At 42.4% G+C, this 13,141-nt stretch overlaps 1 protein-coding gene across 2 annotated transcripts in view; it reads left to right on the forward strand.

Annotated features, from left to right (window-relative positions):
* The first annotated feature begins 7,072 nt into the window (after positions 1-7,072).
* OSBPL1A (oxysterol binding protein like 1A) overlaps positions 7,073-13,141 on the forward strand; it is a 242,145-nt gene continuing 236,076 nt past the window's right edge. Inside the window, exon 1 of one of the 2 annotated variants that reach the window (XM_044243255.1) lies at positions 7,073-7,178. The gene's annotated coding sequence lies outside the window, so the exon portion shown is untranslated. The remainder of the gene's footprint in view (positions 7,179-13,141) is intronic. The other variant, XM_044243256.1, reaches the window with a different exon arrangement.

The following is a 13,141-nucleotide window of genomic DNA, read 5'->3' on the forward strand; positions in this document are numbered from 1 at the left end:
GTTCAAAGCACAAAAAACACATGGGCAAAGGTCTGAAAGCGTCAGACACTGTGTCAACATAGGGAACCGAAAGTTATTCACAATTGCTGAAGTGTAAAATACCACAGTGAGAATGAGACATGAATCAGGACATTGCAGGGTTTTATGATGCTAAGGAGTTCGGACTACACCCCAAAGCCATTGCAAGGCAGAGAGGAATTTCCAAGTAAAAGAATTATTTGATCAGATTAAAATCTGGACATGTCCTTTGACTACAAAGTATACCTTAGGGTTGGGTATGGCAGGGGAGAGGAAAAGTTAGGAAGAAGAGAATGGAGGGAAAGAGACAAAAGTGTGTGCCACTTGAGAAAGAATGAATATTAGGTGTGAGAGCAGGCTTTAGGGCAGGGGGTGGGGGAAGGAGAAATTGCCCTGTTAGTTGTACTGAGTTTGATGAATTGGTGTGTGAATCAGAAGCTCAGGAGTGGTGCTGGGACACCAGTTACAGGTTTGAGCATGAGCATACAGAAGGTTAGTAAGCCATGGGAACACACAACCTCACCCAAGCGGGGTCAGAGGAGAGGGACAGTTTAGGGCAGGACTTGCAACCTTTAAGGGAAAGGCCAAGGATACGAAGTTCAGGGAAACTAAGAAAAGAGAGCATTCTCGGGAGGAAGGAAAGGGTCACTGGTATCAAATGCTGCCAAAGATTGAATAAAGTTAGGCGTAGTAAGAGTCCATTGCGTTTTGCAATCAGGAGGCCTTTGGTGTCCTTGGTGGGAACCTGCTTGGTGGAGTAGTGGGAGCTTAAGCTGGAGTGCAGAGTAGCGGAGAGAGCAAGAGGAAATGGAGAGCATCAGTACAGACCTCTGTCAAGGAGTTTCATTTGAACTGTGAAGGAGGAAAGAGAGAAATGGTACTACTCTCTGGCTGGTGGATTTGCAAAAGACGGTGCAGGCTAGAGATGCCCCCTGCAGCAGGTACACTGCGAGAGCATAGGAAAGTCCAGGAGAAAGGGAATGGATAGAATGAGGTGCTGAGGAGCGGAGAAGGAGGGACCACGAACACAGGTGCAGGCTCTGGCCTTAGACATGTTAGCAGAAAAGGAAATGTAAGAAAGGGGGTAGGTGCAGGTAAGCTTGTTGCCTCAGCAATAAGAAGTCTAGGGGGTTCTTTTTTTTTTTTTAAGAGACTCTTTTTTTTTCCTTTTTAAAGATTTTATTTATTCATTTGACAGATAGAGACCACAAGTAGGCAGAGAGGCAGGCAGAGAGAGAGGGAGGGAAGCAGGCTTCCTGCTGAGCAGAGAGCCCGATGTGGGACTCGATCCCAGGACCCTGAGATCATGACCTGAGCTGAAGGCAGAGGCTTTTAACCCACTGAGCCACACAGGTGCCCCAGTCTAGGGGGTTCTCATCCAATGGCATTTGTTTCTTTGGTAGCACAGGAGATGAAGTCATCCGCTGAGAGTGCTGGGGCACTGGTGGGTAAGGGATGTGAGGAAGGGCAGGACACAAATTCAGCCCTCGCCCCCTTTATTCTCACTCTGTTCTTGCTCACCAGGCCTTCTCCTGCAAGCCCCCTGGCTTCAAGTGGCCTCTGCACAGATGAACACAGGTCGGTAGCTTTAGCCCAAGCCTCACCTCTGAGCTTTCAGCCATCCTCCTGTTGCCTATACTTGAGCATCTCCAAGCTTCCTTCTCTGCCCTGTCCGTCCAGTTTCAGCTCAGAGCTGCCAGTAGATGACAGGAGGCTGTTAGGCAGAGCCAAGAAGTCCATCCATGTTTAATCTCACGCACTTGCAGCATGACCTCCTATGTGCAAGGCCCTATGCTAGTTTGTATGCCACCCCCCAGTTTTTTCAGATGATCTCATCTGCCTAATGGGCCTTTCCGCCATCCATTCCCAGAGTTTTAAATCCTAGCCATTGACTTAACTTCAAAAGCCATCTCTTTGTAAAGCATTCACTGATAGCCCCAGGAGGAAAAAAAACTTTCCTCCTCCTATTCCTCCTTTATCTAAACTTTTCTTACTATTCTTATTCTCCTTCTGATACACCTGCTGATTCACAAGTATTACAGTGTTTTATTTCCATGACTAGGTTCTTAAGTTCTTAAAGTCAAGGCTGTTGTCAGAGGCATCTTTTCTTTCTCAGCCTAGAACACGTATCCATTCACAAAATCATGCTATTTACTAAGGCAACATGTTATTTACTGACTAATGAATGAATGAGTTAATCCATGATGAATGACACATTCTCTGCTCTAGTGAGTCTTTACATGTCATTATCCCAATCTTCTTTCCAAGGGTAATCCTGTGCCACGTCATGGATATTTGTGGGTAATTCATAAATCCGCTTCTAGCCCTAAACTCTTGTCCAAAAGAAGCTGCTGATTTTTCAGTTTCTTGCTGCATCTTTCATATCTACTAAGCAGAATGTGCTCATTTCCTACTTCCTGGTGTTCGCTGTCTAAAGCTCAGGCTGAGTGTCAATGCCACTTCCAAATGTCTTCCCTATTCTAGTCCTTACTGATCTACTCTTCCCAAATCCTCGGGAGTGTTACTGTGGCTTGTCTTTTTTTTCTTAGTTTTCATTGTATACTTTGTCTCCAAAATTATATTGTAAACTTCAGGAGGCCAAGAATTGGTATATAAATGTATCACGTTTATGCTGTACTCCTTCTCCTCCTCCCCCAGCCTCCTTCTGCAATCTGTCTCTTCTCTCCAATTCTCTATTAGTTGAGAAAACACTAGCTACCACTAGAGAGCAGTAGAGAGCAGAGAGAATAAAGGTGGGAGAAAAGGCCATATAATAGAACTTGACTAAGATTTCTCTACTCTTATTTAGCTTCATAGATGTAGAAGTGATTTGCGTCTTTCTAGGCACTAAATTTTAAAAGAAAAGCACAAACTGTGTATCACAATGCCACGACCAGCTGGAACATGAGGACAGGCTGAAGCATCTGGGAATGGAAGCCTGGAAAAGAAAATGAAGGCAGTTCACGCTAGTGTCTTTAAATTTCTAGAAAAATAGCCTGTGAAAGGATAATTAAACCTAAGAGGTGTGAGCAGTGTGGAGACAGCGTTTGCCTCAAGAAGCAATTCTAAGAGTAAGCGTGTTGGGGTGGCCTCCCAGATGCCAGATAGACTTCTAACGGTAATCCTGTTGGTGGGCGCCTGACAATTGTTTGAACTGCACTGGGAAACAGGAATCTGCCGAATTAGGAATTTCCCAGCCTGAGGCTGGGAAAATACCTCTTCAGAATGTGGTTGAGGATGATGTGGCTTTGGGTTAGAGATGTTTGGACTAAATGATTTCTGATGGCTCTTCCAAATCTAAGATCCAGAAGTGTGTGATTTTATCTACACTTCCAATTCAGGCCTAGAGATTGGTCTGTCAAATGCCCGTGCTGGGAGCTTTGTGACTTTAGTAAATGAACCAATACTTCATACTACGACAACTCGTCAAGAGTAGGGCGTTTGGGGGCACCTGGGTGGCTCAGTGGGTTAAGATCTCTGCCTTTGGCTCAGGTCATGATCCCAGGGTCCCGGGATCGAGTCCCACATCGGGCTCTCTGCTCAGCGGGGAGCCTGCTTCCTCCTCTCTCTCTGCCTGCCTCTCTGTCTACCTGTGATCTCTGTCAAGTAAATAAATAAAAATCTTAAAAAAAAAAAAAGAGTAGGGCCTTTGACCTGTATGTAGCAGGTACTGAAAGGCGACTCAGTGGTCTGGCGATAGTGGAGGTTAGTGAGATTCTGGAAAGGAGATGGGTTTTTAGAATGCTCAGAAGATTAGGGGGGCAGTAGAGACCCTAAAAAAAGATGTGGCTATTGAAAAGAAAGGCTGTATTGACAGGGTTGTTTGTTAGAGATTAGAACAAGAGAGAAGAATGCAGGAAAGGCGGGTAGTGGTGACATATGAGGCTCTTTCTGGGTTCAAGGGATAGAGTAGTGCTCAGGTTTCATCAGGTAAAGAGAAGGGTTTGTTGCAGCAAAATAAAAAAGTTAAAAGCAGAAACATCTGTGTTGCTCTGAAAGCTTGATGAAGAAAGGAAGGCAGCCACCACTTAGTCCCCTCTCACCAGGGAGCTTCACCCTTGGCTCCCTACTCCCAGCTTCCCACACTCTCTCCACTTTTGCTTCTACTTCTAATCATTTTTCTACTCTCCTTCTTGCTATCCCATGGTTGGTTTGTTCTCTGTCTTCACTGGACTCTGTGTCTTTCTGCATCTACCCCGGCTAAAGACTGTACTTTGTATACTTCACAGTCAGATAAACCCAGAGAGAATTCCAGATGGTTTAATGCTACTCAGTAGAGAGCTTTTCTGTTGGGCAGAGAGTATCTACCAGATCTTTGGTAAGCCTGCTAGAAAGGTACCATTCAGGAAGGCCCCGACCCTGCGCCTTCCGCTGAGCCAAGATTAGCAGGTTGTGTAAGGAAGTTCTCAAAACGGCTGTGGGTGGGGCAGACTCTCTGAGACTTCTAAGAAGGGGTACTGTAATTGTTAGGCTCACTGGATGAAAAAGCAGGGTGTATTCATGGTGAGTAGAGCTAAGAGTTAAAAGTGGAGCTGGAAATATTTGCCCGAGGAGTCTAATGGGAAAAGCTATGAAGGAGAAGGGCTTGATGGAAAAACAAAAAAGAGACTGAATGGGCATATCTGTGATGGTGGCTGTCTATCAACTATTGCCTCTTTTTCTGGTCCTAGCACTGCACCAGGACGCGTGTGTGTGTGTGTGTGTGTGTGTGTGTGTAGGTGGGGAGATACTTCTTCTATGGAAGGTAATCTTGTGGGATTGTCAGACAAGGTGCCCTGCCCTATAAGCCCAAAGTCAGTCTCTTCTTCTCTTTCTTAATTTTGTCTCTTCTGAGGATAGTATAGGAAAATAAAAATAATCAGAACTTATTCTTACTCCTTGGAAAAGCTATTGACTAGCTTCTCCTGGTCTAATCCCTGGAAATCCAGGCCAGATTTTTCAGGTCTTTCTTTGATACTGCAATCAATTCCCTATTTGCTTCAGTTAGCCAATGTCAGTACTTAGTTGCTTGCAACCAGGAAACTTTTCAAAAAAGAGAAATTTCTCAGCTTTTTGGGTGGGGACCCAGCACAATCAATCATTGGTAGACATTCGGTTGCTTAAGGGGGACAGGCACAGAATTAAATCTAGCTAAAAAAAATTTAATATCTGAAAGTATGCCAGCTCACTTATTTTAGCTGGGTGTAATGGCACAAATGACAAAAAAATTTTTGAGACAGTCAGCTTTCAAGAAAGAAAAACCTCCAATGACCTCATAGCATTTATGGCCTGCAGTTAATAACTACAAAGTGCTTAATATGTAGGTATAGGGTATGGTTCATTTCCCCCAACTCAACAATTTATCCGGATTTTCCTGATGACATCTGACCTACTTTCCAGCATTCCAGGCAGTAATTACCCAAAGCCCTCCCCAAAGTCTCAGTCTATAAAATCTTCCTCTTAATAAGATTTAACAAGCCTTTAGTGTGCTCCTACAGCACTTCAAAGTCACACTGGCACCAGAGGAGTGTTTTTAAAACATACAATGCATAAAGGGCATTCTGGTGCTTTTTGGGCTTAAGATAAAACTGCAGAGACACAAACATCAGGTACCGTGAGCTGCAGGGAATCGAGATGCAGGGAGGAGAACAGTGGTAGAAAGCTGTGGGGTCCTAAGTTTATTAAATCAAGCAAACAAACGAATACCAGGTGGACCTAGTCTGCACCAGGCAATGGGCAATTCTGAAGTGCTTTATGGTCTGAAGACCTGATTAATTTTCCAGTTGGGTTGGGCAATCATGGGAATGGCAAGGCAAAGGCTTAGTTACTCCCAATGCCCCTCTCCATACATCTAGAGCTCCCACTTCTATTCCTATTTACGTGCATTGTGGATAGGGATGACATAGTTACTTTAACGTGCTCCATCTGCAAAAGTAAAATATCTACCTTCTCATAAGCTCAGAAAAGAGTTTGGAGAAAATATTTATTAACTGCTTCTGGAGGTTTTGAGAGGTTCTCTCTCAAAAGACAGTTTGACATGATTGGGGGAAATACAGTAGTTTCTTTGTTGTTCTAGAACAGCACTGACCAATAGGGTAGCTGCTAGCCTTTTGTGACTATTAAAATTGAGCACAATGACCAAGTGGCCTATAAGAGGTTCTCAATACATATTTCCAAAACTGAATTGACAGAAAAACTACGGTTCCTTAGAAATGATACCTATTTATTTTTCATTACAAAAAGTTCATTAAACACATCGGAAAATACAAAAAAAAGCTCAAAAAATTTTCATATGCTCACAATTTCATCTTTTTTAGTTATGCATAATATTTTTAAAGTTGCAATGATACTTCATTTTGTACGCTGTGTAATTATGTTCTCTGGTTAGACCTGTTGTGCAGCTAGTCTAAGGAGGTGCTCTTTCTGAAAGATTATTTGATGGGGAAGGAGGTGAAGGAACTTTTCTAAATCCTCTTTAAGCATCCTTCACTGGTACCCTATCTTATAACAGTTACACCTGAATGGCATTTTAAGACCATCCTTTGATACGTGAAAAGAAGAAGGAGTGTAGCTAATTTGCACTGCCAATTAAGTCCCCACGGGTAAAATCGCAACTAAAGCAGAAAAGAAAAAATACGGGCAGCTGGTGATGTATTTGCAAATTTCCAGAACATTAAACCGAAGAAGCATGTGCTTCGGCCTGGCGGGCTTCCTCTCCCCGCCACAGCGCCCAAGTGTCAGGTACACTTCTGAGTCGTGGTGTGGTGGCAGGAGCACCATGCTTCGGCCCTTACGACGGATGTTGGCGAAGCCTGGAACCCGCGCCTGTGGTCCAGGCTGGAAGGGAGCGGGCGGGGGCGGGGCGTGCCGGGCGGAGGCGGGGCCCAGGGGCGCCAAGCGTACGCCTGGAGGCCCGCACGCCGGTCACGTGCCGCACGGGCCGGGCACCAATTAATGGAGCAACCAGCTCAGAGGGGCGGCGCCATCTCGCGGACCCGCGCTACCTCGCGTAGCCCTGCCTGGCCGCCTCGCGCTCCGCCCAGTTCCCGGCGCTGGGACCCCGCAGACGGTCCTTCCGCAGGGCCTCAAGTCTCCGGTAGTGGTAGCCAGAGCCGGTGCCGGCCGTTTCATCGCCGTGGCCCCCCACCCCGGGACCTCTGGGAGCCCGGGTGACCGCGTAGGTCAGTTTCCGTGGCCGGTTCCTGTGTGAGTGGGTTGTCCCTCCCCCCCCCCCCCGACCCTTTCCCGGCCTGATGCGCGGGGAAGATCTGTCAGCCCCTGGCGGGGGGTGCGCGCGTCGCCGGGGCCGGTCAGAGTCGTGCGGTGGCGATGCTGGGCTCCCAGCCCGAGTTCGGTTTCCCCGCGGCCGCTGGCTCTCCAGCGCTGCAGCGAAGTTAGTTGTTTTAAAAGTCGTAAGATGTTGGCGTTTGTAGCGCTTCCACTCCCCGTGCTGCGACTTCGTGCTGGTGCCACATGCATTCCCTACCCAGTCTTCAGCTGCGTTGCTAGCGCGGTACTTGGATGGGCGCCTCGTAACTTTTTTAGTATCCCACTACCGTGAGGGGACGATTGATTCTCCGTGGAAGTCACGAGCTGCCCATGTGACCGTCTCACAGGGTGCCTCGTGGTTAATTCGACAAGCGTGGAGAACTATCAAAGGGATTCAGAAACAGTATAAAAGATTGCAGCTGCACAGCAGGAACAACGATTCATTTACCCGGGGGCCCTACTGATGGGCAGAAGGCCTTGGGAGAGTCTTTCTGATTTAGTTAATACTCCTTTTTCGTTGTCCAACTCGTTGCTTTATGCAGACTGGGTTGTGAAGTTGAGCTGTTGGCATTGTGCTATTAAGTTAAACAAGGCTGCTCCAATGTAGCAAACTTAGCTATGCTCTTGTGGAGTTGATACCATAATTAGCTTTAACTTCAGTGATGCGTTTTCCCTGACAGCTTCAGCCAGCATTGTCGTTAATGCATTCTGGATAGAGTTCGGAATATCCTCACCTCTTTGCGAAGTTTAGAAGAGAGTTTGTTGACTTACTTTGAGGGCTGGCGATGTTCGCGTACTAACCCCGAGAACAACGAATTTTACGCAGCCAGTATTGGAGGGATAATTTCTGAATCCTCCAGTTGAAATTTTCAAGATCTGTGCGTCGATTACAGGGTGGTTACAAGATCCACCCTCTTCTCATCTCCTAGTTCTACAGGAGGGGGAGAATAAAGGAGAAAGCATTTAGTAACAGTTTTAAAATTTATCCCCTTTTTGTTTTCTCGCTGGCAGTACTGAACATTTGATATTGAAAATAGGAGTTAACTGCCGCCAAGTCGAGTAGATTTATCTGGAGCAGTTGTTTTAACGCTGTGTAGGCTTCTGCCAAGTTCTTTTTATCAGGTGACACTAAACATCTCAGCGGAAATCTTATCAGCAGAAATTTGGGGTGGGTGGCTAATCCTTGTCCCTGAAGGCCTCTCAGTCTTGGAGGTATTATTCAAGCAGGACTTATACCTGTAAATCGGAGCACCTAGAAGTTTTTTTTAACTTCACTCCCTCCACTCTTCCCTTAGGACAGAGGGAAGGACTTGTTTCGAATCAACAAGTAGGAGGGTACAGCGGATTTTTTGTTGTTGTTTTTGTCTTTTTATGGATAACGTGATGCAGTGCCTGTTAAAATTTTCTACTCGTGGTTTTATTTTACAGGTACATCTGTATATTTAATCTTTTCAAGTTGGAACTCCGTAGCTCTTTCTTACCTCTTCACATTACTAAAGCTGAGGTTTTGTGCTTTCTGGGTAATCACTGAGAAAAGTAGTAGAAAGTAGAAATCAGTTTAACAAATAATCTGTGAAGTAGAGAACGAGCTAGCAAGCGCACATGAGAAATTTGAAGTGGTTAGGAACCGTGTCAGTTCTTTCAAGCCAAGTCTGGTGGTAATCAGAACTTTATTCATGACCAGTAAATTCTTCCCAGTTCCTAGAAAGAAGGCAGGTGTGAGCCACTTAGGCACCCAATTATACCAGTCTTGCCAGAATTCATTAATGAAGTGTTAGAAAAGATACCATCAGGTACTCTATACAATTTATATTGATGATCATGGTGTCATATAAGTATCTTATAGGATGCTCTTGATCCCTAGAAATGTTGGATTTTCCCTCACTTATCTGAATTAAGCCACTACAAGGTGGCCAAGTATAAATAGTTCCAAAGCTTTTTCACTGAAGTATAGCTGACATACAGTATTATTAGTTTCAGGTGTACATCCCAGTTATTGCACAGCTGTGTACATTAAGCTATGCTTACCATGATAAATGTAGTTACTCTCGGTCACCATACACAGTTTTAACACTTTTAGTAAGAGGAATTCCCAAGTCACTTGCTTTGAGTTCTTGTATTAGCCAGCAAATAGGAATTTCTGTGTAGTGAAAACTGCCTTTAACTGTCCATTTTCCTATCATGTGACAATGGAAAGTAACCACATGTTTTCACTTTGTGAAAGCTTTTCTTTAAAGAGAAGCTTCTGATGGTGTGGTAGATAACAGGTCAGTATTAGTGTATACCTAATTTGATTAAGTTTGGAAGGTAATTTTCAAATGTGAAATAATCAAAATGGAAAACATTTAAATACCTTTTATCTAAAATTTAAGGAATTTTATTGTTAAAAGCTAACAAGCTCCTTGTTAGAGTGTTTTTACTATTTAGAACTGGATTTATCAAATACGTGGACTTCTCTGCCCTTTGCTCCTATAGATCCAAACTGCTTGAAACAGTAGTTACTAGTTTTCAAAATCTGTCAAGTTCAAATCCAAATCAAGGTTGCATCTAAGAGTTCTTGGTTAATGCAGCACCTAAAATGTATAGCAACCTAAGGTTACTTCAAACAATTTCCAAAGCAGGGCCAATAAGCTTACATAATTTTCACAAATTTAGATTAATACTTACAACCAAATAACGTTAAATACACAGCAAGTAGGATTATTCTTTTACTATGTTTGTAGGGCATCCAGGTCCATGTGAGTACATAACAAATATGAGGAAGAGAAAATAGTGTAAGTATGTCAAATATAAAAGTAATAATCTGGAATAAACATTTTTACATTGTCTTTAATGATTCACAAACTTTAGTGTGACATATTAAAATTTTAGCTACTTCTCTATCATTTCTCCTCCAAAGGAGGTAATGCTGTCTGTCAGGGCCCAAAGGCTTATTGGAAGGAAGTTGTAAAGTTTCTCTGAATAAAAATTTAAGTGACTTTTAATATTTAACTTTATATTTTTATATAAATTTTTATAAATTTTATAAATATAATATATATAAAATATAAATTTTATAAATTTAATATAAATTTATATAAATTGCCATATTTTGGATGTCTCATTTTAGTAAATAACTTCTTTCTTTATTTATTTAGTAAATAGCTTCTTAAAATGAAGGGATTAAGCCATAATTCAGATTTAACTTCCTTAATGCTCACAGGAACCATAACTAGAATCAGTGACCTTTAATTTTCAGAGGCTGAATTGAGTTTTATGAAATGTATAACTTTGACAACATTTCATGCCTTGAATAGAAGTTCTTGATTCTGGATGTGGCTTTATCATCATTCACTTGGCGAGTAACTTTACCTTTGTACTTTTAATTTTTTTCATCTCTAAAAATAGGGTTAGGTTAAGTATAAATCTCTACCAATGTTGAATTTCTAAAACAATGTATTTATGTAACTGTTATTAGAAATTTGTAGGTTTTTTAAGAAAGATTTTATTTATTTGACAGCACACCGGAGGGAGCAACAGAACTACCCTGCTGAGTAGGGTGCCCGACCTGGGGCTCAATCCCAGGGCCCTGGGATCATGACCTGAGCCAAGGGCAGACACTTAACCGACTGAGTCACCGAGGCACCCACAAATTTATAGTTTCAGTTTTGTTTATATGTGTATGTATGTGAGAACTCACTGATTATTTGCTAGGAGTTAGTAAGATTGAGGGCAAAATTTATTTTCTTGTTCTTGCCATGCTTTTACATAGTTACTTCAGTTTTTAATATTTTCCTCACATTAAGAGAATGTGATAGTGGGGGGGGGACCCCACACCTTTGAGTTGCTAACTATTTTGGAATGCAGTGCTAATAACTAAGCACACTACAGATTTTTATGTTAGATTTAGTTTGTAAAATATGTTCATAAATTTAATTTTTCTCATTATTCAAATTCCTAGTATACATTGTTTCAAATATTATTGTAATAATACCAAGCATAAAAGCAGTATATCTGAGAATTTAAAAAATCACAACATGTAGTCAGGCTAAGATCTCAGAGTTGTCAGGGGTATGGAATTTATCCACTATATTGAATGGGCATTCAGTGGCATGGACTGACTATCAAGTATGGAGATCAGTTTAATTAGGAAATTTACAGTGCTTATAAAAAATATAAATTTCCTTTCTACAAAATAATTTAGATGCCTATCTTCCTCAGTGGACCTTGGAGGAGAGGAAACAAGGCAAAATAGTCTGGAGTCTCCCAGTTTTTGAAGCTCCCAATATTTTTTTTTTGTCTAGTTATTTCCTTGAAAACATTCTCTTGGTCATTAAAAATCCTAGTGTATTTTAAAAAGAGAGCTTGGAATTGCATGAATATGAAAAGAGCAGTTGAAAATATCCACTTGTTGATATGCTGTGGCTCAAATCTGTTCTGATCAGTTGCATTAAGAAATCACTTTTTTTTTTTTTAAGATTTTATTTATTTATTTGACAGAGAAATCACAAGTAAGCAGAGAGGCAGGCAGAGAGAGGAGGAAGCAGGCTCGCCATGGAGCAGAGAGCCTGATGCGGGGCTCGATCCCAGGACCCTGGGATCATGACCTGAGCCAAAGGCAGAGGCTTTAATCCACTGAGCCACCCAGGCGCCCCAAGAAATCACCTTTTTTTAAACATCAGAGACAAACCCCTTTTCTGAAATGAGCTCATGATTCCAGAAAATGTTTTTTAAAAAATCTATTCAACATCTGAATTTGGATTTTTTTGTTTTGCTTTTTTTCCCAAAAGTTAACTATTAATCCTAGAAATTGGTTTGAGATGCATCAAATTAAATAGTAATGCTGAGTAATCCTAGAGTGTATTTTTTTTTTTAAGTTCTCTTTTTTTGGTATGATTTTAATTTCCTGTGGCATATAAGTGAAAACTTTGGGCACTGGGGTGGCTCAATTGGTTAAGTCTCAGGCTCTTGGTTTTGGCTCAGGTCAAGATCTCAGGTTTGTGAGATTGAGCCCTGCATTAGGCTCCCTGCTCAGGGGGAAGTCTGCTGCAGATTTTCTCTCCCTCTCCTAGCACCCCCTCCCCCGCCATGTGCACTTGCCCTTTCTCTCTTTCTCCTCTCTCCAATAAATATTTTTTTAAAAATTAATTTTGTTATTAGGTAAAGTTGTACCACTTATATCAAAGGCATGGCCTTTAGGCCTTTCTGTAGGGAGGCAGAATTGCTTTGTTCTCAGAGAAATAAATCTATGTCCATTCATCTGTCCATCTATTTAACGTTTGATTTCCTGCTATGTTCTAGGCATCTTGCTGGGTACTAGGAATACAGGAATATAGTGGGGAATATAAGGGATGTAGGACCCTTATCTTACTCAAGTTTACAGTATAAGGAATTGCAAAGAAATTACATGAATCCTTACAGACTGAAATGTGGCAAATACCGTGAGGGACCTAGTTGAGGTTGGGAATGGAGAGGTCAAGTCAGACCTCCTGAGAAATGTGGATAATAACTGATTTGTATATTCCAATACTTCAGAGTTCCCCTAGTTTAAAGCCTGGTTTTATTCATGAATGAGCCATCAGAGTTCAGGGCAATACCTGGAATGTGGTAGGCCGACAGTTAAGTCCCCTTGTGTGACAGTAGTGACAGGGAAGGCAGTAGTGTCCCTGGTGGTGGTAGGGAAGCTGCAGATTTGTGTGGATGTTATGTTGGACACCTTCCTAGCCCGTGCTGATGACTACCTGCATGCTTGCTGAAGGCACATGGTTTTAGATAGTGGATATTCTAAAATTCCCGTCTACATAGTCAGCCATGGATTCTTCATTATGATTCTTAAATGGATAAGTTGTCATAAAAGTTTCTTTGCCTTGGTTTGGAATGATTTCTTTGCAGCATA

The sequence above is a fragment of the Neovison vison genome, chromosome 3 (genome assembly GCF_020171115.1).
Source record: "Neovison vison isolate M4711 chromosome 3, ASM_NN_V1, whole genome shotgun sequence".
Lineage (NCBI taxonomy): Eukaryota > Metazoa > Chordata > Mammalia > Carnivora > Mustelidae > Neogale > Neogale vison.